Raw genomic sequence first — 25,383 nt, 5'->3', positions numbered from 1 at the left:
TCTGTCCAAACCATTCTGTCTGTGTGAGATACTCCTCCTATTCTTCTCATGTGAGAGACCATGTTTGTCTCTCCAATAAAAACTCGAATGTAAAGCTTTATCTGATTTCTGAAGGAGAGTTACTTATTCCCTCCTGCACCCCCATAATCACCTGTTTACATTTTTCTTACATTAAATAATGCATATAAAATCCCTTATGGAAGGCAAGGATCAACTGATGGTCTTCCCCCAGTTTTCTAGTAGCAAGGGTATGGGTTTTAAATTCAGGACCCAGTGACTTGCTGCAGCAGTGACTTGGGGCAAATTATATAACCTTTTTACATTTCTCTTTCCTTATCTGGAAAATGGAAATAATGGTGCCTATATTTTAGACTTACTGGAAAGACCAAATCAGACACTGTTGTCAAAATATCGTGCCAATTTTGTGTAGCCAATATATATTAATTCTCTTCCCCTAACACCCATTTTTACATATTATGTATTAATTATTTGTTCCCCTGCCATTTTAAGACTATGAGATTTCTGGGCAATGAGACCATTATTATTTCAACTTTTGTATTTCTTTCAGGCTTAGTATAGTCTATGGAACATGGGACATGCTCTATAACTGTTTGTAGGGTGAATTAAGTACAGGGATTCTAGAAACCTAAGCTCAATAAGGTGAGTCCATAAAATGAATCACTCACCTGGTAATAAGTGAACATCTACTGTGTGCAGACTATGAGGGAAACCTAAGCTAACATCACTGTTTCAAGGGAGTTTGTGGTATCAGTTAGGAAAGAAGATCTCTCTACATGAAGAAGTTAGAAAATATTATACACAGTCCTCCCATAAAAAATGCTTTGCAATGAGCAGGATGCCAGGTACAATATGACAAACAGGGCATTTCTGTAGTGGGGCAAGCATATGCAGGCATTAGTGGAGGAGGCAGGGTCTTGGGGGTAAAGAAAGTGATTGAACACCAAACAGCCATTGAGAGTTCTTATGTAGCGGTGTGGTGCAGGGAAGATCCCTTAAACAAATCAGCATAGCCAAGTTCTGCACTAGAGTCTGAGGAATGAGCCAAAAGAGCAAAATTCTGAGTGCTCTGGGCTGAAATATGTTCCTTTAAAATGTGTATATTAGGTCCTGGCCTATGACTGCATGTGGAGGTAGGGCCTGTAAAGAGGTAATAAAGTTCGAACGATCCCATGAGAATGAGCCCTGCTCTGACACAATGGGTGTCCTCTTGGGAAGAATGGACTAGAACACAAACTAAGGAATGACCCTGGAGAGGACATAGTGAGAAGGCAGCCTTCTGCAGGACCCAGAGGCCTCAGAAGAACTCAGCCCTGCCAGCATCTTGATCTCGGAATTGCACCTTCCAGAACTGTTGGAAGGATCAGTTGCTGCCATTGAAGCTACCCAGTCTGTGGTATTTGAATGGCATCCCTAGAAAACTGACACGTGGATCCAGGCTGCCCACACTAGGCATAGGCATAGGCTGGTCCTTGCTGAAGAAGCATGAGAAAACTCAGCAGATGCTGGGATCCGGGGAGAGCACCCGGCACTTGGGTTTCTGCAAGCCAACCCAAGGGCTGAGGTCCTTGCAGGCTTTTTTCCCTTTCAGGAAGTTCAGTTGGTCTCTCATTTTCCACTCTCTCACTCCTTGCTGTTGCTCTCCCCTGGGATGGTGTTAAGGTTTTTCCATGCTCCAGGAATAACTCCTTATAGGATAACATCTTCTATGCCTCATTCCTCTTGGTACTGACCTCACCCAGTACACAGTCTGTGTGTCTGTCCATGTCCTAAATAGTCAGCTGAGCTCATGGAAGGCAGGGGTCATCTTAGCTTTAGACCTAAACACAACATTTGGCATGCAGCAAATGCTTAATATGAAGACACTTAAAAAGGTTTGCAGAAAAATGGACTTTAAAGATTATATTGGTGGGTCGGCCCTGTGGCACAGGGGGTAAAGCTGTGCCACAGTGCTCAGCATCCCATATGGTTGCTGGTTCAAGTTCCAGATGTTCTACTTCTGATCCAGCTCTCCACTATGGTCTGGGAAAGCAGTAGAAGATGGCCCAAGTCTTTGGGCCCCTGCACCCACGTGGGAGACTCCAAAGAAGTTCCTTGTTCCTGGCTTTAGATCAGCCCATCTCTGGCCATTGTGACCTTTTGGGGAGTGAATGGAAGACCTCTCTCTCTCTCTCTCTCTCTCTCTCTCTCTCTGCCTTTCTGTAACTCTGCTTTTCAAATAAATAAATAAATATTTTTAAAAAGATCACATTGGTGCAAAAAATGTTGAAATCCATACATAAATTTTATAGTATGTATTTTCCATGAACTTGTTGAAGACACCTTGTATATACAATTTCAAAGTGTTTTGCACCAAAATAAAGGTATCTTTTTGTTTCATTCTTTTACTTTTTTTGAAGTGCCCTCATATATATTTTCTGGCTAAGATTTTACCTTGTGGCACGGCTCCAAGAAAACTTGATTCATTCTACCCGATTCTGCTAGCCCTTCACGCTCATGTTTCTGCTCCTCTATGCATTCTTTTTGGAATAGCAAATCAACACTTTGCATGAAGATGTTCTTTGCCCCATCCCCATCCCTGGAAGATAGCTCAGGCATCAGTGGGCTCGTGCTTTCTTTGTGCCCTCTTGGCTCTGCCTTCTCTCTGGAACAGCCACTCTGCTCCAGGGCTGGCTGCAGTGACTGGAATGGGACAAACCTGAGGTGAGCTCACAAGGGCTGAGTTTTCAGAGATTTCCTCATTGTCTCTTGTCTGCAGAGTTTGGAAATAGCACTCAGCTTGGAGCAGCAATTACCTGAAGGGTGGCCAAAGGAGGAAAACTTCTACTGATTTTTCTTTGCACTCTCACCTTCAACATGGACTACTTCCAGCCCTACATATTTGGGGTTTCCTTCTACACACCAAGCAGTTCTCCAACACATACCGACTGAGTGTCTGCTGAGTCCATTCCCTTCTGGCTCTATTCACCTGGAAATGGTGTCAGATCCCATGGTCAAGGGCTCAGTCCTCATGACTGCCTTGCTTTCAGATGAAAGCCCCAGACCATGACCTGGGCCCCTGGTCAAATGGCTATAAACCATTGGTCCACACGACCCCCTGTTAGGTTCAATTCATTTGCTACAATTCAGAAAAACACTGAATGTGTCCTTGTTTGTTGTAAAGGCCATCACAAAGCACAGAGCTGAAGCAATGGATAGAGCAAGGCCTGTGGGGTGAGGGTGCCCTCTCTGGGCACCACCCTCCCAGCACCACCATGTTCACAGCTTCTCCATTGCTTGTTCATGTGTTTTACTGGGCTACAGATTCACTTCCCTGGAGGCTGGGGGTGGGGCAGAAAGTTCCAACCCTGGAATCTAACCCCTTGGGGATGGGCCTGTCATAGGGTCATTAGGGACCCATCCTAAGTTACCACATTAATATAAAATCAGTTGTTATCAAAGGACTCATGAATAACAAAGCTACTAATTTTTTTGAAGATTTATTTATTTATTTGAAAGGCAGAGTTACAGAGAGGCAGAAGCAGGGAGAGAGAGACAGGTTTTCCATCTGGTGGTTCACTCCCCAAATGGCTGCAATGGCTGGAGCTGCACTGATCCGAAGTCAGGATACAGGAGCTTCTTCCAGGTCTCCCATGTGGGTGCAGGGACCCAAGGACTTGAGCCACCTTCCACTGCTTACACAGGGCATAGAAGAGAGCTGGATCAGAAGTGGAGCAGCCAGGACTTGAACCAGTCCCCATATGGGATGCTGGCACTGCAGGCGGCAGCTTTGCCCACTATGCCACAGCACCAGCCCCCAAAGTCACTCTTGTCACTCAGAAAGTGCCAAGGGTTTGGGAGCCACATGACAGAAACCAGGGGAATAGACCAGAAATGTTTCCTATCATCACAGTGAGAGGAACATTCAACCCATACCTCCTGGGGGCACCTGTTGTGAAAGCTGAGGATGAGGGGTGGGGAGAGAGGCCACTTGTTCTCATGGAGGACTTGGGCAAGAAGGCAATGACAGCAGCATAGCAGGTGGCAGAACCACCTGACTGAGAGGTTTACCAGGCACCTCTGTCACAAGGGGTTGGCAAGGCTTCCCTTGCAGGGGAGTGAGATGGTAAGAGGACATTCTCACGTGGTGAGTCAGCTCAGGCAAGCTTGTTGGCCACACTGGTGGAGACGTGCTCACTAACTAGGCAAGGCCACATTACAAAGAAAGCGACTCCTGTGAAGACGGTTGAGCCATTAAGGAGTTTTAAAGGGGCAGAGAAGAATCGGGATCAGGATGAAGTGTCAGAGAGCTCTCTCCAGCTGCTGTGAAGTCAGCTACAGGAAGAGATTAGAAGCAGGAAGGATGGCTTTGGTTTTATCTTGGAGATAGGTGAGCTTTCTTACACTTGCACCACAGTCAGATGAGTAGCAGATTCATTTTGTGCTACCAAACTTAGTGGCTTAAAACAACACACATTTGTTACCTTGTATTTCCATTGAGGAGACATCTCTGTGAGTCTCACTGGGGTAAAAGTAAGGGCTAGACAGGACAGTGTTCCTTTCTGGTTAGAAGCACGTGTGTTGCTCACTCAAGCATCGCCAGAGTTCATTTCCTGTTGACTAAACACTGCGTCTTCAGATTTCATGTTCATTGCTGGGCACTGGTGTGGGGGCCGTTACTAGCTCCTAGAGGTGTCTTCTGCCCTTGCGCGTGGTAGGGCTTTCTATCTCAGATCCCCTCTCCTCATGCCGATTCTCTGACCTCACCAGGAAAGACTCTCAGATTTTGAAGATACATGTGATTACTCTGTGGCTACCTGAGCAATGCATGACAAGCCCTGAACCACATCTGCAAAGTTCCTTTTCCAGAGTGTGGTACCATATTCTCATCTCCAGCTCCTGAGCAGGAGGAGCCATCATTCTGCCCCAGATGGTGGCCTTCCTTCTCCTCTTGCTTGACCCTCATTGACTATAAAACTATTTTGGTTCTCATCATATACCTTGTATTCCTCTCTAATTTCTGGGCACTGAAAATACAGAAGTGTGGACTCCATTGTGGACATAGAGAATGAAAATCTGTCTTTTGCAACATTTCCAAGTTATTTGTGTGGATGATGAGGTTTGAGACACATTGCTTTAAAGCACTCGCATTTCCTCATCTCCCTCTGTAATTTAGAACATCTAAATTCTCCCTGTCTTTCTGAATTGGGTTGTTGAAAGGGCTCTTGGTTAAGCAAATCTCCTGTGCTAGGCTCTGAGTTTTATTTCATTTTGTTTTTCCTGTCTTAGGATCATTCCTGGCAACTGATGTCACTGCTCAGGTCTGTCTGTGTTTCTAGAATCACGAATTCTCCAAGGTCAAGATGTCACTGCCAGCAAGGGGTAGAAGGTGCTGAGACTCCTGGGGTGGAAGGAAAGACAGAGAAGTGCTTTTAAATGGCACAGTCTGTTCAAATCACTATGCTGATGAGACAGGAAGAGCTGGGAACTGGGGATTTGTGAATCCAAGCTGTTAACTGGGTTTCACAGAGAGTTGTCAAAGCCTGAGAATTGGTTTCATCGGAAAGTCTGTAGGCTCAATGTATTCCTAAATGCACAGGGCCAGATTAACTTGTTGGAGTTTGTGGTAAGAAAATTTAACTCCAGGACTGTGAGCTTTGCTTTATTTTTGTCACCTCTATACTTGAGGACTTGGATTCACAAGGTGTGTTCTCAAGGTTCTTGGAAAATATGCATTATGAAAAAAGTATGCATGGGTTTCATAAACATTTCACAGTATTTGTATTCCATCTTCCCACAAACTTCTACAGTTGCCCTTATACCTCTGTAACTGACAGCAGCCCATTGAATCTCCACGTGCTGTACGGATGGAAGACTGACTGTGAAGGTGAACTCATGGTGTTGAGTGTTTACCTCTCTGTATCCCATGCTCCCCCTGTTCAATGTCAGGATGGAATATGGGAATTTCTGACAAGCTGGGGGACATTGTAATCAGGAGATCTGTGTGAATGTCTTAAAAGGCCAAGATTTCCAAGAATGAAAATATCTGTGCTTTATTATGAGATGTTCTGTTGTAGGTCATAGAAGTTTTGATAAGCTTGACTTGCCCCTATGTTTCAGCCCATTGGCTGGTTACTATTTTAACTTGTTCCTTCCCAAGCATGTGCCCATAGCACTGAGCAGAGTGCTTTGTATACAGCAGACTCTAAGGGAGTAGCAGTTGAAGGGAAAACACACAGATGTGCATCAGCTGTCATATTTGTATCTCTTTGGGGTTGTCATGCTTCTCAGCAAACATGTATCTCAGCAGTGTCAGAGAGTCAGGGAAGAGTTAGCACCTGCCCTTGCTCACTCCTCTCTGGCTTGGGATGCGGCCTCTCCATCACACTCAGTCCCTCTGTTCCGCTGTTTCTCTGCCTTCACTCTGGTGCCATGTCGGGCTGCCCATAGGACTGGATGAAAGGAACTGTATTTGTTTCCTTCCACAGCCTGACAGGCTCAATCACCTTTGTAGGGTTTAATTAAAATGTTTAATTACACATGGTTCTAACAGAGAAAGGTAGCCCTCATCCTGGCCGAGTCCCCAAGACTGGGAGTGTTAGGGAAGAGAAAGAGAACAAAGGGGAGCAGGCCAACCTTCTTGGTTTTCCATCAGCTGAAGAACACAACCATGAGGAAGAGAGGGGAGATGCTAGGTTATGTTATGTTTTCACTGGCATTAGTCCGTATTGGAAAGAAGTGAATATTGGTGTCAACATTTTCATCAACTCTGTTTTAATGACCTTGACCTGTACCTGTGGGTCTCCAAGCCTCCAGAGCCACCTTCAGCCCCGACCAGTTCTGTGCAACATTCCTTTCCCCAGTGAACTCAGCTCTGCCTTTGCCGTGTTCTCTTCTGACCTCATCCATCCTGTGTCCTGCTCCCTTTGGAAGGACGTGTCTGCATTGTGTTAACCTGCCTGTGTGGCTGTGATCTTAAGTTGTACTTCGCTTTTGTTGAGAAACAAGCCCTCTAAAAGGAGTCATGAAGATTCTCCAAAATGAGAAAGAGGATTTTTTTTAATCAGGAGAAGCCTATTGGGACTTCTTAAATCAAGTCAAATTACTAATATCAGAATATTGTGTCCCATATATCACAGTCACTCAATAAAACCAGACTTTTGCTATCCCTCTCTCAGCACCTTTACCTGCTGTCAATCCCAAGCTCATTTGTCATCTTCCCTTTCCAAAGTCAAGGGTGAAACAACTACAAAATGCAACCAACCAACCAACCAAGCTGGGAAAATGTGTTGCAACCGTGAAGAGAGGATGGAGGAGCAAATTACTGTTTTTATCTTCATCTTATAAGTTGGGCAGGTGGCAATAAGTCAGTCTGTCATTGATACACAGTCCATATTAAAAAAAAAACTCAGACAAAAGGACCCCATTCTATCATGAATCCATCCTGTGATGTTGAAGAACATGATAAAGGCATGGCTAGGTACCTGCCATGTTCCACTTCTAAAGAGCTGAGTTGTGGGAGCCATATCAACACTCTGGTTTCCAAAACAATTGTAAGTGGCAGAAGCTGGGAGGGAGAGTGGGGTCTGGTAAGGATTTTGCTGTTCCTTCTTGGCGTATGGTAGGACAGCTCTGCTCTTCAGTTACAGACCTTACACGCCAGAGAGGCCTTTATGATAGTTTCTTCCAGCTAATGGTCCAGTAACTATTCACAGTTCAGGTCTAGGGATGACAGCAGTGCTTTGGCCTTCCCAGGTCTTGGGGAGGCATTCGTTGTTCCAGGCCCTTCCTTACTCCCTGCCCTTGCTTCTATAGGTAGTGCCCTCATTGCATTCCCTTCAAGCCAGCCCACCTGGGCTGCCAAGAACTTCTTAGAACCCTGAGTGGTCTAGTGGTGAAGGAATGAGTAAATCTGGTGAGGCGTCAATGAAATTCAGAGAGGCGTTCTCTGAACGCTAGGGTAGGAAAAACCCTCTTTCTCTTGCCTAACTTTTGTTTGATGTGACCATCAATGGCATCCACTTATAGATAAAATGAAAAGTTGCAGTAAAACGGGGGTCCATTCTGGCATTATTTTCTACCACAAGAGGCAATTAGCATAGAAACAGAAGAAAATGGGGACTAAGTTGTAGTCTGGGTTTCCCTGACTGATCATTTAACAAATTTGGGTAAGACTACTTATTTATAAATTGAGTTAATAATATTTACCCACCCTATTTCCCAGGCTTGTTGTAGGAACAACACAAAGTAATGTCTGGTTGTCTCTGTAAGTCACTACTGGAAAAGTCATCTGGAATGTTTATAAGACTGAGAGGTGATGGGGCCCAGGACAAAAGTGTTTTGTGTAACCATAGAAATGGAGTTTGCTCTCTAGCAGAGCTGAGGAGTCTTTTTTTTTTTTTTCAAGGGCCATTTGGATATTTATAGCATCATTTGCAGGTCTTACAAATTATTAACCCGCTATAGACTGTAGTTTTTTTAATATTTATTTTATTTATTTGAAAGATAGAGTTACAGAGAGAGGTAGAGAGAGAGAGAGAGAGAGAGAGAGAGAGAGAGAGAGGTCTTCATCTGCTGGTTCACTCCCCAGTTGGCCTTAATGGCCGGAGCTGTGCTGATCCAAAGCCAGGAGCCAGGAGCTACTTCCAGGTCTCCCACGTGGGTACAGGGGCCCTAGGACTTGGGCCATCTTCTACTGCTTTCCCAGGCCATAGCAGAGAGCTGGATTGGAAGAGGAGCAGCTGGGACTAGAACCAGTGCCCATATGGGATGCCGGCGCTTCAGGCCAGGGCTTTAACCCTCTGTGCCACAGCGTTGGCCCCTAGACTGTGTTTTGATTTTGGAGTCCCATCTGTCATTGCCTTGGCAGTGTTAGGCCAAATGATTTTGTGGGCCTTAAGCAGTCTGATGGGGGCAGAACCTCCCCTACCCTGTGAGGGACAGCCAGACCTGGCCAGTTGGGATCCATCCTAAGTAAGAGCTCCTCCCATCACCTCTGGCCACCACCTCCTCTGTCTCTGGCCTGGCTCCTTCTCCCATGGAATGCATTCCAGGACTGTACTAGTAGACATGCTGGGGAAGACGTTAAAGGGAAAGGTCAGATAAGAGTTTCATTTGTTCTTTTTATCAGTTATTCCTTAAAAATTGTGGTCAAGGCCATGGAGTAGATGTGCATCTTGCTCCAGAAACCCCAATGTGGAATAAGTAACACATGCTCTTTAAAAAGAATTAAGTCATGTTAACTCAAGTTTGAGCCTACACTCCAGAGCTCTCTAGCCTGTGCCGCCCACTCAGTGTCAATAAGTCACTCATTATCCATGCTTTCCGTTCCCTCTTTGCTCCCTGAAGTCCAAAGACTGTGTTGCTTGCAGCAAGCTTGGAAAACTAATCTTTTCCTGAGTTCCAGTGTTGACATATTGGCCATGACCCACTGCCCCTCTAATAGCCATTGAATTCCTCTAGGTTCACCCAAGGGACCCATTCCTGCCATGGATTTAACTGATGAAGATCAAAATGCGAAGACACTTGGGAAAAAATGAGAGGTTTGGGGTAACTTGGAGTAGGAGCCAGGCTGGTGCCCCATTTTCAGTCTAGGTCATGAGAATGCATGGTCCTACAGCTTCCAAGAATTTGGTGGGTCTCTTCTAAATTGCTTTTGTACAGGCTCAGGAAATCCCTTCCCTTGCAGCAAGAGGAGGAAAATCAGGATGTACAACATGTCTCCAAGTGATGCTTTCTGCTTTAGGGCTTTATTTAAAATATATTTCTTCTTTAAAGCCCATTTGGAGACTTACTCCTGCTTTCTTTGTCTCCCAGCAACGTCAGAAGAGCCGATGAGAATGAGATTTTTTTTTCCCCTTAATGTGTGCTTTCACTCAAGGAAAAAAAAAGTCAACAAAACCCACAAAACTTCTAAACCGGCTCCCAAAATAGACCTAGAGAGAAAGGGAAACCAAAGCATGCTATGCAACCCTTCTTGAGGGAACAATTATAACCTAGAAAAGAAGACTAGGCAAGTGCATGGCTCCTGGAAACAGGCCCAGCGTGGAGGCCTCGTTCCCTCTTATCTTCCACCAGCCACAGACCCACATCATAGAAAGAGCTCAGCTCACCCAAAACAAATCATTTTACCAAGACCCTGTGGAGATTGGAGCATTTAGGATGGTCAGATGCATTTTGCACAACCATCAAGCTGGGCCACCTAGAGATAGCTCTGGACCCTTGAAGTAGATGACATCTATTTTTTTTCAAGTATTAACCAAATAAAGTGCCAGGAGGCCATTCTGTGCAGGCATTGAACAAGACACTGGTGATGGGTCTGAGAGTGTCCCTCAGAAGCCAACATGTGGTAGTGAGAGAGAGAGAAAGAGAGAGAGAGAAACACTCCCATCTGCTGGTTCACTCCCTAAATGCCCATGATGGCTGAAATTGGGCCAAGGCTGAAGCAAGCAGCCAGGAATTCAGTCCAGGTGGTGGAGACCCAATCACTTGAGCCATCACCATTGGCTCCTAGGGTCAGCACTGGTGGGAAGCTGAAGTCAGAAGCCAGAGGAAGGAATCTAGCTCAGGTACCCCAATGTGGGATGCTGGGATCTTACCAGCTCGACCAAACACCTGTTCTTGTTGACATTTTTTATCTTCGAGGCTTGGCATACACTGTCCCCTCCACTGGCTCCATTTTTGGCTGCTTCTTCATCTTCCAGCTCACCTTTCCTCTGCCTGCTCCTGGCCCAATGCTGCAGGTGTCTGCACATCCCACCTGTGTATTCTCAGAGCACATAGTACTCTTCCTTACTGTAGGTCCTAGTCACATGATGTGAAATTCCTGGTTGTCTCTCCCTGACTAAAGCACTATAAGATTTATAAGGGCAGAAACTCTATATTAAAAAAATCCATTTGCTACAGCATATGATTACTGTTTGATTAAGATGTTAACTCCAGAAACGAAACTCCTCCTTCTCAACAGGCCAGAGAGACATTCAGACCTGCCACTACCATTGTCTTGGTCAGCTGTCCAAATCTCAGCCTCATCAGCTATAAATCCAGGATAGTCATATCTCATACAGGTGATGGAAAAATCTAAGGACAAAATAGATATACAGCAGCTGGTATCTGGAACAAAATGAGATCTCAAGGTAGTAATTATTATGATGCTTAGAGCTGGTGGTAAAGAGAATTGTGTTGATGCTACTTGAATCCTCTCCACCCACTGCGAGGCAAGGAGCTCTTAGATTGTGTCTATGGAGTAGATATTCTCATTGGCAATCCCATCCTCATTATGCCTCATCCCAAAGAGTTTTCTTAATTCTTCTCTAATCACATCATTATTTCCTTCTGTTAAGTTTTCCAGACTCATCACTTAGCCACTGAAGATCCCTGGCATGAGAATCGGGCATGATATTTATGACATGAGCTCAAGCGTTTGGGTTCTAGAATCACAGAGTCTGAAACTGAGCTCTGGCAAGCTGTCATTCTTCTCTGTGCCTCAGTTTCATCATCTGTCAAACTGGGGAGACAGCCATGCCCTAGAGGGTTACCATGTCCTTCCATGAGCAGCCTATGTTCACCCTTCTTGTAGTTACTGCCCTTGCCTAGGACCATATTAGTGGCCACTTCTTCCTTCCAGCTGTTCCAGGCACACTCCAGAAACCTGGCAGCTAAGAGGAGTGGAAAACCAAGCTGTCAATGAGGACGGACAATGGTTAGCAGAGACATAGTTGAGGTAACTCAATGGGGAGGGTGAAGATTAAGCTAAAATTTATAACCCTCAGACTCTACTTTCTTGGATGGCAAATTAGAAGTACAGTGATATGTGACTACTAGGAGTGCAGTCCAGAATGCCTTGAATTGGACATGGGAGAGAGCCTGGAGTTCATCTGCTCCAGTGGCTCTTACTTTAAGAGGATTGAGGATTACCAGGAGTCTTGGTCCCTGAGCCTTATGGATCAGGAGGTCTGGGGGAAAGTCAAAGGTTGATTTTTTAAAATGTGCTCAGTGGAATTATGGCACAATGGGTTAAACCACAACTTGCCTCACCAGCAACCCATGTTGGAGTTCTGGTGCCAGTACTGGCTGCTCGACTTCTGATCCCGCTTCCTGCTAATGCACCCGGGAAGGCAGTACTTGGACCCCTAAAACCCATATAGGAGACCCGTATGAAGTTCTTGGCTCCTGGTTTCAGCTTCGTCCAGCCTTGGCCATTGCAGCCATTGGAGATTGAGCCAACATGTGGAAGATCTCTTCCCTCTCCCCAACCCCCCACCGTGTGTGTGTGCGTGTGTGTGTCTCCCTCTCTCTCTGCCATCCTGTCTTTCAAATAAATAAATATGTATTTATTTTTTTAAAATGTGCCTCAGGGGCTGGCATTGTGCACAGTGGGGTAAGCCACTGCCTGTGACACCAGCATCCCATATGAGTGTCAGTTTGTGTCCCAGCTGCTCCACTTCCAATCCAGCTCCCTGCTGATGTGCCTGGGAAAACAGCAAGGATAGCCCAAGTGCCTGCGTCTCTGCACCTTCATGAGAAAACTGGAAGAAGCTCCTGGCTTCAATCCAGCCCAACCCTTGCTGTTGCAGTCATTTTAGAAGTGAACCAGTGAATGAAAGATTCTCTCTCTCTCTCTCTCTCTCTCTCTCTCTCTCTCTCTCTCCCTCCCTGTCTCTCTCTCTCTCTTCTTCTCAGTAACTCTGCCTTTCAAATCAATCTATCAATCAATCTTTGTAAAAATGTGCCGTAGGGAATTCTGTCAGATACTTTCTGATCTAGTTCATTTTCCCTATCTCTGAAGACAGTTCCCCACCTGTAAAACCCCATTCTTTGAGGTACAAATATAACCCAGGAAAAGTGAAGCTGAACGCACTAGACTGGGTGCAGACACTTGTGCACGTTTGTAGTAGACGGCACCCCATCTCTTGCAGTGGGGAGCCACCAGCTATGAATTCTTGCACATGACAGGAGTGGAGTGAATATAGCCCCTTCCCTTCACCCCACACCAAGAGCCTCCTTCCATCAACCCCACCGTTGCATGCCGGGATACGTTTCCATAATAAAGCTCTCTCAAGCACAAAATAGGTACCTAATGGAATGTCATTTTTCTGGGCAGTGAATTCACATGTAAGCACAAAATCTTTACTTTATTGCTCTATATCATGAAATACAGCTATATCTGAAGATTGATGCGTCTAGTTAACCCTCTAATCTTAACTCCCAAGATGAATATTGGGCATTCATTCAAAATCTGTCTTCTGATTCTAATTCTAGATGCTGATTTCTTGAATGCTATGGGATACCCAGAATTTATTCTAGGGCTTATTCTCAGTTTGGGCCCCATCATCGTAAGACCTGTGTGCATGGTCTTAGAGTGCTCTAGCGGATGGACTTAACCTCAGTCTTAGAGGGGGTAACCTATTGCTTAGCACTCCAGAGATAAATGAAGGTTTGCTACAGTGATCGCAGTGTGGATTCCAGGTCATTTCAAAATGACTAGGTTTGGGATGCTGTGGCTGGAAACCCCCCACTTTCTGGAGCGTGGTTTCCATCAGGTGATCACTGATGTATTTATTTCTCTGATTAATGAACTTTGCAAATTAACCTCCCCGCTACTCTGTAATTGCGATTAAGGTTTCAAGAAATCACTTAAGCGTATGTTTCTGCCACTCCTGAGTCTATTCCAGCCGGACGGCCAGCTCACTGTGCCGATTTCACAAAGATAGTGCCAATCTTCTGACCTCTGAATTTACAATTAATTATTACATTCAGCACCCAAATTACCCCCAGTCTCCATGTGCCCGGCTTTATCTCTCTGCACACACAAGCTTGGCTTTTAATTAAAGGCCCTCCAAATTAAATGAAAACAAATTCAATTATTACATCTCATTGGAACAGCTCACAGCATATCCTGACGGCATTTATCCAACGGGCAACCCATGGAGGGCTCGGCCCCGCAACTTAAATTAACATTCCCAGGAAATGATTTTTCTTATCATTGCTTGAACAGGTTTTTTGCCACTGGGTCGGCCCTAGCTGTAGTCTTGGCTGTCTCTGAAAACAGGATGGTTTAATACAATTTCTCTTCTCTCTATCATTGTTGATCTCTACCTAATTCTCATTCTCTCTTCCTGCATGGGAAGAGAATGGCCTCCTGTTCTGCTCCCTGGGAGCCCAGGCAATAATTACCCTCCCATCTCCACAGGTTTGGAGGTGCAACTCAGGATCACACCCCTTAGATTTAGATCCTTATCCAAAGCTCCTGAGGATGTCCAGGGGACTGTGTGCATATTCCAGGCTCTCCAAGCTGCCCAAAGTTAAGAGGAATGAGCACTGAATTGCAATTATTGTTACCATAGATCATAACAATAATCGAAGTAATAACATGTTTACTGAGGAGTGCAATGTGCCAGGCATGCAAACAGCAGGCAATTAGACAAGGCCCTCCCCAATGGACCTATTATCCAAGTGGAAGCAAGGCCAGCCCCAAACGAAAGGAGCAACAGAAATGAACCGAAAGGATTGCTAAGAAAGAAGGAACAATTGCTTTTTTAATGAGTGGCCAGTGGAGGTTATGTCTCTCCTTTGCCCAGAATGCTTTGCAAGGTTTTCTTCTGGATGTGAAACTCTTTAACTCAGCAGCCTGGGGTTACAGGGTTGGTGAGAAGAAGAGCATTAGCTTGGGAGGCAGAAAACTGGATCTTTGCACCACTGCAGGGTTTGACATAATCTGATCTCAGAGAGGCTCACAAGTTTTCTGGATTTGACTGCAAAACAGATGGTGGTGCTCCTGCCAGTGGCCCTAGGCACTAACATGAGCAGTGTCATAGCTCTGCTTCTGCAGGCACCAGAGTCAGGTCTTGCAAAGGAAGCACAGTGGACAAGAGGCTGAGACTAGGGTTGGATGCAACTGCATGAAGGCAAGGAATTCGTAGGCCTTCCAGCTGAGGGTATCTTTTTCCGTTTGCTGCCTACGTTTTTCTGCTACCGTGTGCTGTTGAGGAGGGAGACCCAAGTACATATGGCAGCAGAAAGAGTGCACACAGATCACAAAAACTCCCAGATCTATTTGCAATCCAGTCAGCAGGGAAAAGCAAAGCAGGAGAAAGACGTGTGGGCAGGGGAGAAGGAGCTGCAGCCCCTGCCTCTGGCTGCCAGGGACCGTCTGCTTGGCGTTTCCTGTGCCCACAGCTCAGCCCACACTGTCAGAAGGAACAGACTTGCGTGGGAGACTCGACTGAGCCTCTGCAACTTGGTGAACGAGGACACGGTGTCCCTGTGCCTGACACCTTGCAGGCTTGTCCGGTCTCCCCTGACAGAGTCAGCCAGGAGTCGACATTAGGACTCACACTTGTCTTTTCTATCCTTGGTTAAGCAAACATCCTTAATAACCATGTTCCCTGAGTGTCCAGGGTGCAGGCAGCATGGGAGAAGCTGGTTTGGGATGAAAACAGAAGAAAGGGAAGATTCTCACCAGGTTTTTGTAAGCTGGTTGGGAGTGGAACTCTGAAACTCAACTTCGCTTCCCAGCCACAATGCACATTATCACACTGCATAGGCAGCATTTGTGTAAATCGTGCCTTTTTTTTTCTGCTAGAGACCATGCTTTTGTCGAAGCAGAGCCTGGGCCTTTGATTTTCCTTTTGAGACTTCTGAATCTCCAAAAATTGAGCACTGCCTCATCTACCTTTGACTTGAGTAAAGGATAAGCCTGATTCAGGTGCTCCCAACCAGAGCAGCGTCCGTTGGCTCTGAGCACTCATTGCACTTATTGGTGCCCTGTTATTTATTTGTTTATTTTTATTTATTTATTTACTTATTTAAAAGTGAGAGTTACAGAGAGAGAGGGAGACAGCGAGAGAGCCACCATCATTACGGTTACAGAATCAGCCTGATCCCACCATCAAGTGGTAAGAGGCAGTGCCATGGGGAAGGCGCTGGCTGTGGGACCCTGGGCAAGCTACCTTATCTCTCTGGTTCTCCCTGACTGTAGAAAGAGCAGAGTGAGAATGGTATTTTATAGGACTGTAATGAAGATGACATTAGAAAGGAGTGATGCGTGAATAGCAATGCTGCCTGGCACATGATACCATGCAAAAGGACTTCAAAATATTCCTGTAAACTCTGAATTAACAGGTAAGTTTATTTTGATAGAAAATTTTAAAAAATCAAAGTCTGTGCATCTTTTTTATAATATAGAGTTTTCATGATCTTAATGAAGACCCTTTGTGTATGTGGTAACTGTTCTTATTATCACAATCATTAGGGCAACACTGTGGATTCAATTGTGTTCCCCAAAATATATGTTCAACTCCTGTGCCTGTGAAAGTGACCCTGTTTGGAAATCAGGTCTTTGCAGAGGTAATCAAGTTAGACAAGGCCAAGCCAGATTAGGGTAGCCGCTCACCAATGGCTGATGTCCTTGGAAGAGAGAAATTTGGACACAAAGACACACTCAAAGGGAAGAAAATATAGAGGAACAGAGAATGCTGGGAGAAGCTGCATGAAGACAGAGGTAGAGATTGGAGGAGTGGCTGGTACTGCTGCTAATCATGCAGTCAAGAAAGAAGCGTGGGAGATTCTCCATCAGCGCTTCCAGAAGGAATAACCACTGGATTTTGGACCTCTATCCTTTAGAAAAGTGTGAGAAAAGGAGTTTCTGTGCTGATGCTACACAGTTGATGATGATTTACAGAGTAAATAAGCTTGGTGTTCCATGCATGAATCCAACACAACACCTAAGGTGGTACTTGGAAGGTCCAAGGTCATGGCCAGGGAATATTTGTTGAATAGGAGGTGATCATCCATGGGGTCATTCATATGTATACAGAATACAGAAATGTGGAAGAGCTTTAGTGGAAGTGTGTTGTTGGGATTGTGGCACAGCGGGTTAAGTTGCCTCCTGCAATGCTGATATCCCACAGGGGTGCTGGTTTGAATCCTAGCTGCTTAATTTATTTTTTAAAAAGATTCATTTATTTATTTGAAAGTCAGAGTTATACAGAGAGAGAAGCAGAAGCAGAGAAAGAGAGAGAGAGAGAGAGGTCTTCCGTTTGCTGGTTCACTCTCCAATTGGCTGCAACTGCCAGAGCTATGCTGATCCACAGCCAGGAGACAGAAACTTTTTTCCAGGTCTCCCACATGGGCACGGGAGCCCAAGGACCTGGCCCATCTTACACTGCTTTCCCAGGCCATAGCAGAGAGCTGGATCAGAAGTGGAGGAGTCAGGACACAAACCGGCGCCCATGTGGGATGCTGGCACTGCAAGTGCGGCTTTACCTGCTAAATCACATCATCGGCCCCGTAGCTGCTTAATTTCTGATCCAGCTCCTTGCTACAATGCAGCCAGGAAAGCAGCAGAACATGGCCCAAGTGCTTTGGCCCCCAACACCCACATGGGAGACCTGGATGGAATTTCTGGCTCTTGGCTTCAACCTGGAACATCCTTGGTTGTTTTGGTCACTTGGGGGGTGAACCAGGAGATGGATGCTTGCTCTCTCTCTTTCTCTCTCTCTCATTCTCTGTCTCTTCCTCTCTCTGTATAACTCCACCTTCCAAACAAATAAATTAATTTAAAAAACTATTTTATTGGAACTAGAGTTTATGTCTGCTTTGTGAGTCACCTGCTTGAAATTAAAGAAAAGGTGTTTATTTGTCCAATTAGGTTCATTAATTTCCTTTCAGTCACAATGCAGTATTCCCAGGTAATTGGAGAAATGGCATTTCATATCATATTATTCTTAAAAATGTAATAACATGGGCCAGCATTTGGCCTAACACTTAGGGTGCTGGCTGAGATGCCTGTGTTCTGCATCACAGTTCCTGGTTGGATACTGGAATCTGGCTCCTGACTCCAGCTTCCTGCAAATGCACACTCTGGAAGGGGGTGGTAACGGTGCAACTTGTTGTGTTCCTGCCACTCACATGAGAGATCTGATTTGGGTTCCTGACTTCTTCAGGACTCAGCACCCTGCTCAGGGCTATTGTAGATGTTTGGGGGAGTAGGGTGAACTAGTTCAGGGAAGCTGTACTCTCTCTCTCTCTCTTTCTGCCTCTACAATAATAAATAAGTTTAAAATATTAATAGATAGAAAGCAGGTTACTCTGAGGGCCACCACCCCTGAGGACCTGTCCTGAGTTTATCCAATCTAACCAGGCTACTGCACAGACTGACCCTTACCCATGAGCACAGAAGTTCCTGACATGCTACTTGATAACTCAAGTGGATAAAACTTAAAACAAGCCAAAAAATCAACATATGATAAATATTTCCATGGATAGATAGCTAGCTACAGGGTTGTATTAGTCTTGACTATGAGTTCATTCACAATTTCACTCACTTTTATGGAATGATCTGCTGTGTACCTGGCACAGTGCTGGAAATGGGACACAAAGGTGAGTAAGATAAGACCAAGGACAACAATAGCTAACAGTGTATGAAGTCCTTAGCATGCTCCAGATGCATACCAAGCATGCCAAAGTGTTTGCTCCTCACAATAACTGTTGGGTTGGGTTAGTCCATTTCTCTGATGACATGACATTCTCATGAGATGTAGACACTGCCAAGGTCACACTGTACTCAGTAGAGGCCCAGCTTTGAACCTGGGCAGTATGACTCCAGGATTCTGATCCCTGCACAAAAATTCAGCACCTCTGATGCTTATAGAGCTTAGAGTACAACAATAAAGAAGGTTAAAAAAAAAAAAAAGAATTGCCTTTGAGTCAAAGAAAGAACCCATGTGAGGAAACTCCCAGCAGGAACCCCAATTTAAGACTTTCCTGGATTCCAGCCTCATGCCAGCTTGCAGAGAGAAGAGAGGAGAAGTCAGCCCTGTGGCTGGTTTATCAGGACAATACCTACCCTGATTTGGCCTCAGGTCCTCGGGCTGAGTTTCTGTAGATTCCAGTAGGGCAGAAACCACAAGGTCAACCCAGTGGGCTGCTTCGGTGAAGGGCCCAGGGAGACACAGGTGAGACATCTCTCCCAGGTCCCTGCTGCTTCCTCTCTTGGTCTTGCCTTCCTGTCAGACCCAGGCAATGTGCACCTTTGTACCTCCATATTTTTATGGTGAATGGCAAAGTATTGTTCTGTCCTTTCAAAGCCATGGTCCTAGATGAGAAGCCCATCATTATGAGACCACCAGACTGCGTGGAACAGCTGCTTTCCAGCCCTAGATTTCGCCTCCAGGCTTGTTACAGTCCTCACCATGCCCTGTTTCAGGGATCTTTTCATATCATCACGGAGTCCAGAGGTTGGCTTGCTCAGGCCTGGCTGACTTCAGAAGTGAACGATTAGCAGTAACTCTCTCACAGAATCCTCCGCTGCTGCAAGTGTTGTCTGGGACTTCAGGCAACTTCCAACGGGCTGCTTTGAAAATGTCACACTCAACCATGTCCCACTTGCCGAGGCTTGGAGATGGGGTGGGTCTGATAGAGGAGAGCTATTTTTCGATGGAAGTTGGTGTTGAGGAGATTGTAAGAGAGTCTGCCTCAGGGAAACTGGACATTTTCCCAGCCACTCCTAGCTCTGATTTCTTTAGCCCACTCTTGTTTGGGGTGAACTTTCAAACCTCAGTCTTCTGGAAACTAATCTCATCAACATCCAACCTGCAGCTTGTATAAAGTGTTAACAGTAATAATAGCAACACAGCATTTACAAATGCTATGTTTTCAAAAAGTTGTTGGAAAAATTGAATAAAAAGTCAAGTGTACTTTGGGCAAAAAGTTGTAAATTCTTGCATGCATTTTTTTTCATAGTACACATTTTCCATGGGCTTTTGGAAGACCCTCTTGTATGCATGGATTTCAAAAACATTTTTTTCCACCAAAGTAAACATCTTTCAAGTCCATTTCCATGAACTTTGAAATGTCCCTTCATAGAAGAACCGGTAGGGGATCTGGTGTCACTTTTTGACTGACTCTGAACAAAAATGCTAAATCCCAGTGCCTCAGTGTCTCCATTGTAAAATAATCATCAGAACAATGCTAGCTCCTTCAACAGACTCTTTGGAAAAATCAAATGAGATAATGTATGTGAGAGTGCTTTGCAAATTAGAAAATATTATAGAAAGCTTAGTTATTTTTACAGAAAATACATATGGATTTTCTGCCCTTTTGCATTATTCATTTCCCATCTCTTTCTGGTGGGTATTTGATTCTTATCTTACTTCTTCGGAGCTCTGTATATGCTCGTCTGTTATTTCATTGCACCCTCGCACCACATCTATGTTACCTACACAGTATAACAGAGCATGATGGAGTCTTCCAATATTTAAAATAAGCTGGTCTCTGACTTCCACGCCTCTTGGTATTTATTTTTTAGTCCCCTTTTTTATGTGGACTTGGGAGAATGGTTATAGTGGATTATTAATACTTAGAGAAAACTTGACGTCTGTGATAATCTTTCTGGATCCTGAAGTTCATGGAAAGGAAAGCAGCAAATGGTCTCATATCCCAGGAGGCCACCAGCGTGTGTTCCCTGGAACAGACAGCATCTTCAGAACGTCAAGTGAGCATCCCCGAGCAGCTTTCCCAGGATCTTACTCTCTGAGGGGCCCAACTCGAGTCAGGTATTTGAAATCAGGCGTCCTAGACTGGGTCAGGGCAGGTCCAGGCCCTGTGGCTCCGTGGGAGACACTGTGACCTGAGCGGCAAAGGCTGCCCTCCTTGGTGTTGTGTGCCTCCAGCCTGTCACTTCCCTCTTGCCTTTTTCATGCCCGTTTTTTTAATTGTGGCAACATAACATCGAGTCGCCATCGTAACTGTTTTCCTGTGCAGAGGTCTGTGGCCTTGAGGACATTCACATTACTGTAAAGTCATTGCCTTCAGAAGGGCCATTTTCAGAGTGAAATGGAATAATTTCTGTGACAAGTCTTAGAGGAGCATGACCCACCCTAGGAACACTCAGCACTGCTGTGGCATTTATTGCCTGATCCCTTGGCACAGGGACAGTGATCGCTTTCAAAGAGTGGCTTAATGTGAGAAATGGCTTGAGGATCTGAATAAACGACATCCCAGGAAAGACTCAAGTAAGTGGAGAAGCCCCCTGGTCAGGACTGTGTGGACAGAGCCTACAACAGGGAAAGGTGTGGATCACCTGCTGTGCGTGAACTCACATCCAACTTGAGCTTTCTACAAATGTGCATTAGTTACTTCCTCACTTGAGTCTACGTTAAAAGATGCTCGTATCCCCTCTCCCCTCTGGGCACTTGAAAAGCGTGGCAGTAAGCAGGAAGGGGTCTGGGGGATGGGGGTGGACATGGTCTGAAAAGAGCTGAGGGAAAGACATCTTCCAGGTGCATAGTTCTGCGGTTTGTTCAGATGGCAGACGGCCTTCTCACTTCGTCCACACCAGATTTTCCATCCTAAATTCATGGCACCATTGGCCCAGCTTGCAAAATGCAATGAGGGGCAGAACTGTGCATTCATTAACATACAGGTGCATAATTTTATTCATTCAAACATACATACACGCGTGTATATGCCTCGTTGCCCTCACACACCATGTTCATGCATCCTCTGGATACCGAGAATCCTGTAAGCAGCACCAACACACCCACGGCCCTACCACTGTTCTCTAGATGAGTGAAAGGGTGGGCCGCAGGATGTGAACACCCAGGAACCCTTCTCTCAGAGTCCAGAGGGCTCACCATTCCACCATGGAACCTGACGAAGGAACCCTTCTCTCTACAAACTTCATTTTACAAGAGAACAGCAGTTCCCAAAATAACCCAAGCAGAGCAACCCTCACAGAGACCCAAGCCACGGAGTCTTCCATCCTGAAGCAATGCATCATGTACAGCTTTATCTTCTCTTTAATGCAATTTTCTAAATTTAACCGGATTAGGAAAGTATATACACACATACACACGGGTGGTCTGCAAATGCACTGTGAACAAGAAGCAGGCAGAGGTGTTGAGAATGGTGATGGGGAAGATGACACAGGCATTTGTCAGGAACTCATTGTGTCTTCTGCACTTTGCCAAATATGCTGGTTGGATTTTCCATTTAACTTTAAGTTCACTGGTGCTTAAATAGGTGAAGTCAACTGCTCAGGATGGTGCAACTAGTGAGGAGCAGAGTGAAATTAAATCCAGGACTCACTTGTATTTAACTCAGGTGCCAACATACACCATCATTAGAAATGGCAGGCAGCCCAAGTCCCTGACCAAAATGTCCTAGGTACAATGATAAAGGAATTTTTCCTTTCATCTTTTTTTTTCCTGTATTGTTCCATTTCTAAATATCTTTATACTAAGGAGAAGTATTTAAAAATCACATCTGAAAAAAAAATTTTTTTTTTGGACAGGCAGAGTGGACAGTGAGAGAGAGAGACAGAGAGAAAGGTCTTCCTTTGCCGTTGGTTCACCCTCCAATGGCCGCTGTGGCTGGCGCGCCGCGCTGATCCGAAGCCAGGAGCCAGGTGCTTCTCCTGGTCTCCCATGGGGTGCAGGGCCCAAGCACTTGGGCCATCCTCCACTGCCTTCCTGGGCCACAGCAGAGAGCTGGACTTGAAGAGGGGCAACCGGGACAAGAATCCGGCACCCCAATCAGGACTAGAACCCGGTGTGCCGGTGCCGCAAGGCGGAGGATTAGCCTGTTGAACCGTGGCGCCGGCTTACATCTGAAATTATTTTGATTATCGACAACATAAAGAATTATGATGAGGCCAGCAGGGTGGCAAAGCAGGTTAAACCACGGCCCATGATGCCCGCATCCCACATTGGAGTTGCTGTTCAAGTCCCTGCTGCTCTGCTTCTGATCCAGCTCTGTGCTAATGTGCCTGGGAAGGCAGATGAGCATGGCCTGAACATTTGAGCTCTTCCCACCCATGTGGGAGACCTGGATGGAGTTCTAGCCTCCTGGCTTCAGCCTGGAGCAGCCCTGGTAATTGCAGTCATTTGGGGAATAAGCCAGTGGATGGAAGATTCTCTCTCTCTCTCTCTTTCTTTCTCGCTGCCTTTCAAATAAATAAATAAATAACAATAAATAAATATTTTAAAGACAAGAATTCTGTACTATTAGATGCCCAACATGTGAGTGAGCTATTCCAGCATGGTTGTAGTTCTTGCTGTATCCAAGTCTCCAATGTCTGGTTTTGCCTTTGCTTGTTGTTCTTTGGCAACTGTAAGCCCTTTAGTAGCAGGGAGTCTTGCACAATGGACACAAGATCTCTACTCTCTGTGATTTGTGTAGTAGTGATTCCCAACAGAATTTTAGTTTGGTGAGGGGTAGGTTCACAGTAACAAAAATAGAAAGCATTCTTCGGTGTTTGTATCTCATGTCATCAAATGGGCAGAGGAGACTCAGTTGTAGTACAAGGACACTTGAAAATTTTTGTGGAAGATGTTCATTATTTTTTGTTTCATTTATCCATGACCTTTTTAAAATACCCCCGTATTAGGGAGGATCTGAAGAAAGGATTGTTCACTTTAGGACTTCAGTAAGTCTTCAAATACAATGACAAAGAATTTAAGTTGCCCAGACCTTCTTTAAAAATTGCATTTTTGTATTCTTGTGTTTATGCTTGAATAGAGAATAGGACTATGTTGTTAAGATGCATTACCGGTGGATGTTTGATCCAGTAGTTAAGATGCTGGTTACGGTATCCATGTACCTGGGTTTGTTTCTTTTGTAAAGATGCATCTGTTTATTTTATTTGAAAGGTAAACTTAAGGGCCAGAGGTTAGGGGACAAAGTTCTATTAGCTGATTCACTCCCCAGATGCCTACAACAACCAGGGCTGGGCCAGACTAAACCCCATCTGGGTTTGCTATGATGGTAGCAAGGCCCCAAGAGCTTGCACCACCATCATCCACAGTCGTCTCAGGCACATTAGCAGGAACTGGATCAGAATGCACGCAAACTGGCCCTTTGCAGGCATCCCAAGCAGTGGCTTAATTCACTGTACCACAATGCACCCCTACCCTTACCCCACCCCACACACCTGGGCTTCTGACTTTACCTTCTTGCTAATGCATACACCTGGAGGCAGTGGTGATGGCTCAAATAATTGGCTCCCTGCCACTCACATGAGAGGTCTAAACTGGCTTCTCAGATCCTGGCTTTGCCTCCAGCCAGGGGTCATTGTGGAAATCTGGAAAGTGAATTGCTGAATGGGAGCTCTGTCTGTGTTTGACTCTCTGTGTGTGCATGTGCTTTTGTGTGTGTGTGTGCACACACCTTTGTGCCTTGTGGATTAAAAAGCAGATACAATGTTTGCAAAATATCCTTATATTTTCTCTTTCATTCATCAAATATTACCCTGGATTTTGCAATGACCCGACACTGCTACACTTGATCTTAGCCAAAAGGCCGAGAAGCGATGACCTGACACTGCAATGGGCCCAGAGTTATACAGAAGGCAGACAGTCTTGCTGCCAGGGATGGCTGTACAATCGAGTGACTTCATCAGACCTAAGAATCAGGGACAAAGCTTGGGTATTGTCAGTGGAATGAGCCTTGTAATGAGGGAGTTTGAGTTTCAAGTGGGCCAGTGTAATTACTTAGGGGTTCATGGCTGCTGGGCTCAGTGCCCCCATAGCAGGTCAGCCTCCCTTTTGTTTTAGAGGTAGCAGCCTGGGTGTCTCATCATCGTCAGGCTTCTGCTGGCGCTTGCCCTTGGCAACCAGAGACTAGGTGAAAGCACAGGGTTGCTAAACTCCAATCCATCATCGCCACTGGGAAAACATTTCAGAAAACATGCCATACTAATGATGGGTAAATGGCATGCTCTTCCTTGAAGAAATGCCTGCACCACACCAGGGTTTAATGCAATGCCTCTACCTTTACAGAGGATCAATATGAGACCTGGCAATTGAACAGCATTTCTGTATCTTTTATAAAAATGCGGTTGAAGGTATTTTTCCACTCTGTCACTCAAAGTCCTTTATATAAATCCTGTTGATTGCAACTACACACTATCTCTCGCAGTAAATTTCTGCTTAAGTCTGGTTCCAAGGAAAATGCTGTCTTGACTGATGAATTCATGCACTTTCTGTTTTTAGAGAACATCCAGTATAAGCCCATGTCCTTCTCATTTGTCTTAGCTGGCACAAACTCAGAGCCCAATGAGCCACCCAAGGGTCACCTGCTCAACCCAGGTACCTGGCACATGCCCTGCCCCTCCTCCTCTGGAAGATCTATATGGATTTGTCCTTTAAGACTTTCCATGGACAGGAGGGCCCCCTGAATTCCGCCCAGTGGGTAAGATACAAATCTAACCGTGATGATATTTTTGTGTACCCCTATCTGTTCATCTATCCAGCTGACATAACAAACTGAAACTCATATCTCTTGAATGAGTGGTGGTTAGACAGTCATCTTACTTGTGCTTGAGAGTAAAATTATAGATAAATAAAATATTATTGGAATACTGACAATTCCACATCCCCAGACCAC

At 45.3% G+C, this 25,383-nt stretch overlaps 1 pseudogene; it reads right to left on the bottom strand.

Moving 5' to 3' along the window:
* Positions 1-24,142: 24,142 nt before the first annotated feature.
* On the bottom strand, positions 24,143-24,309 carry LOC133765030 (U2 spliceosomal RNA; annotated as a pseudogene).
* Between the last annotated feature and the right edge of the window lie 1,074 nt (positions 24,310-25,383).

This window comes from Lepus europaeus, chromosome 7 (genome assembly GCF_033115175.1).
Source record: "Lepus europaeus isolate LE1 chromosome 7, mLepTim1.pri, whole genome shotgun sequence".
Lineage (NCBI taxonomy): Eukaryota > Metazoa > Chordata > Mammalia > Lagomorpha > Leporidae > Lepus > Lepus europaeus.
This window is presented reverse-complemented; position numbering and strand designations above follow the sequence as displayed.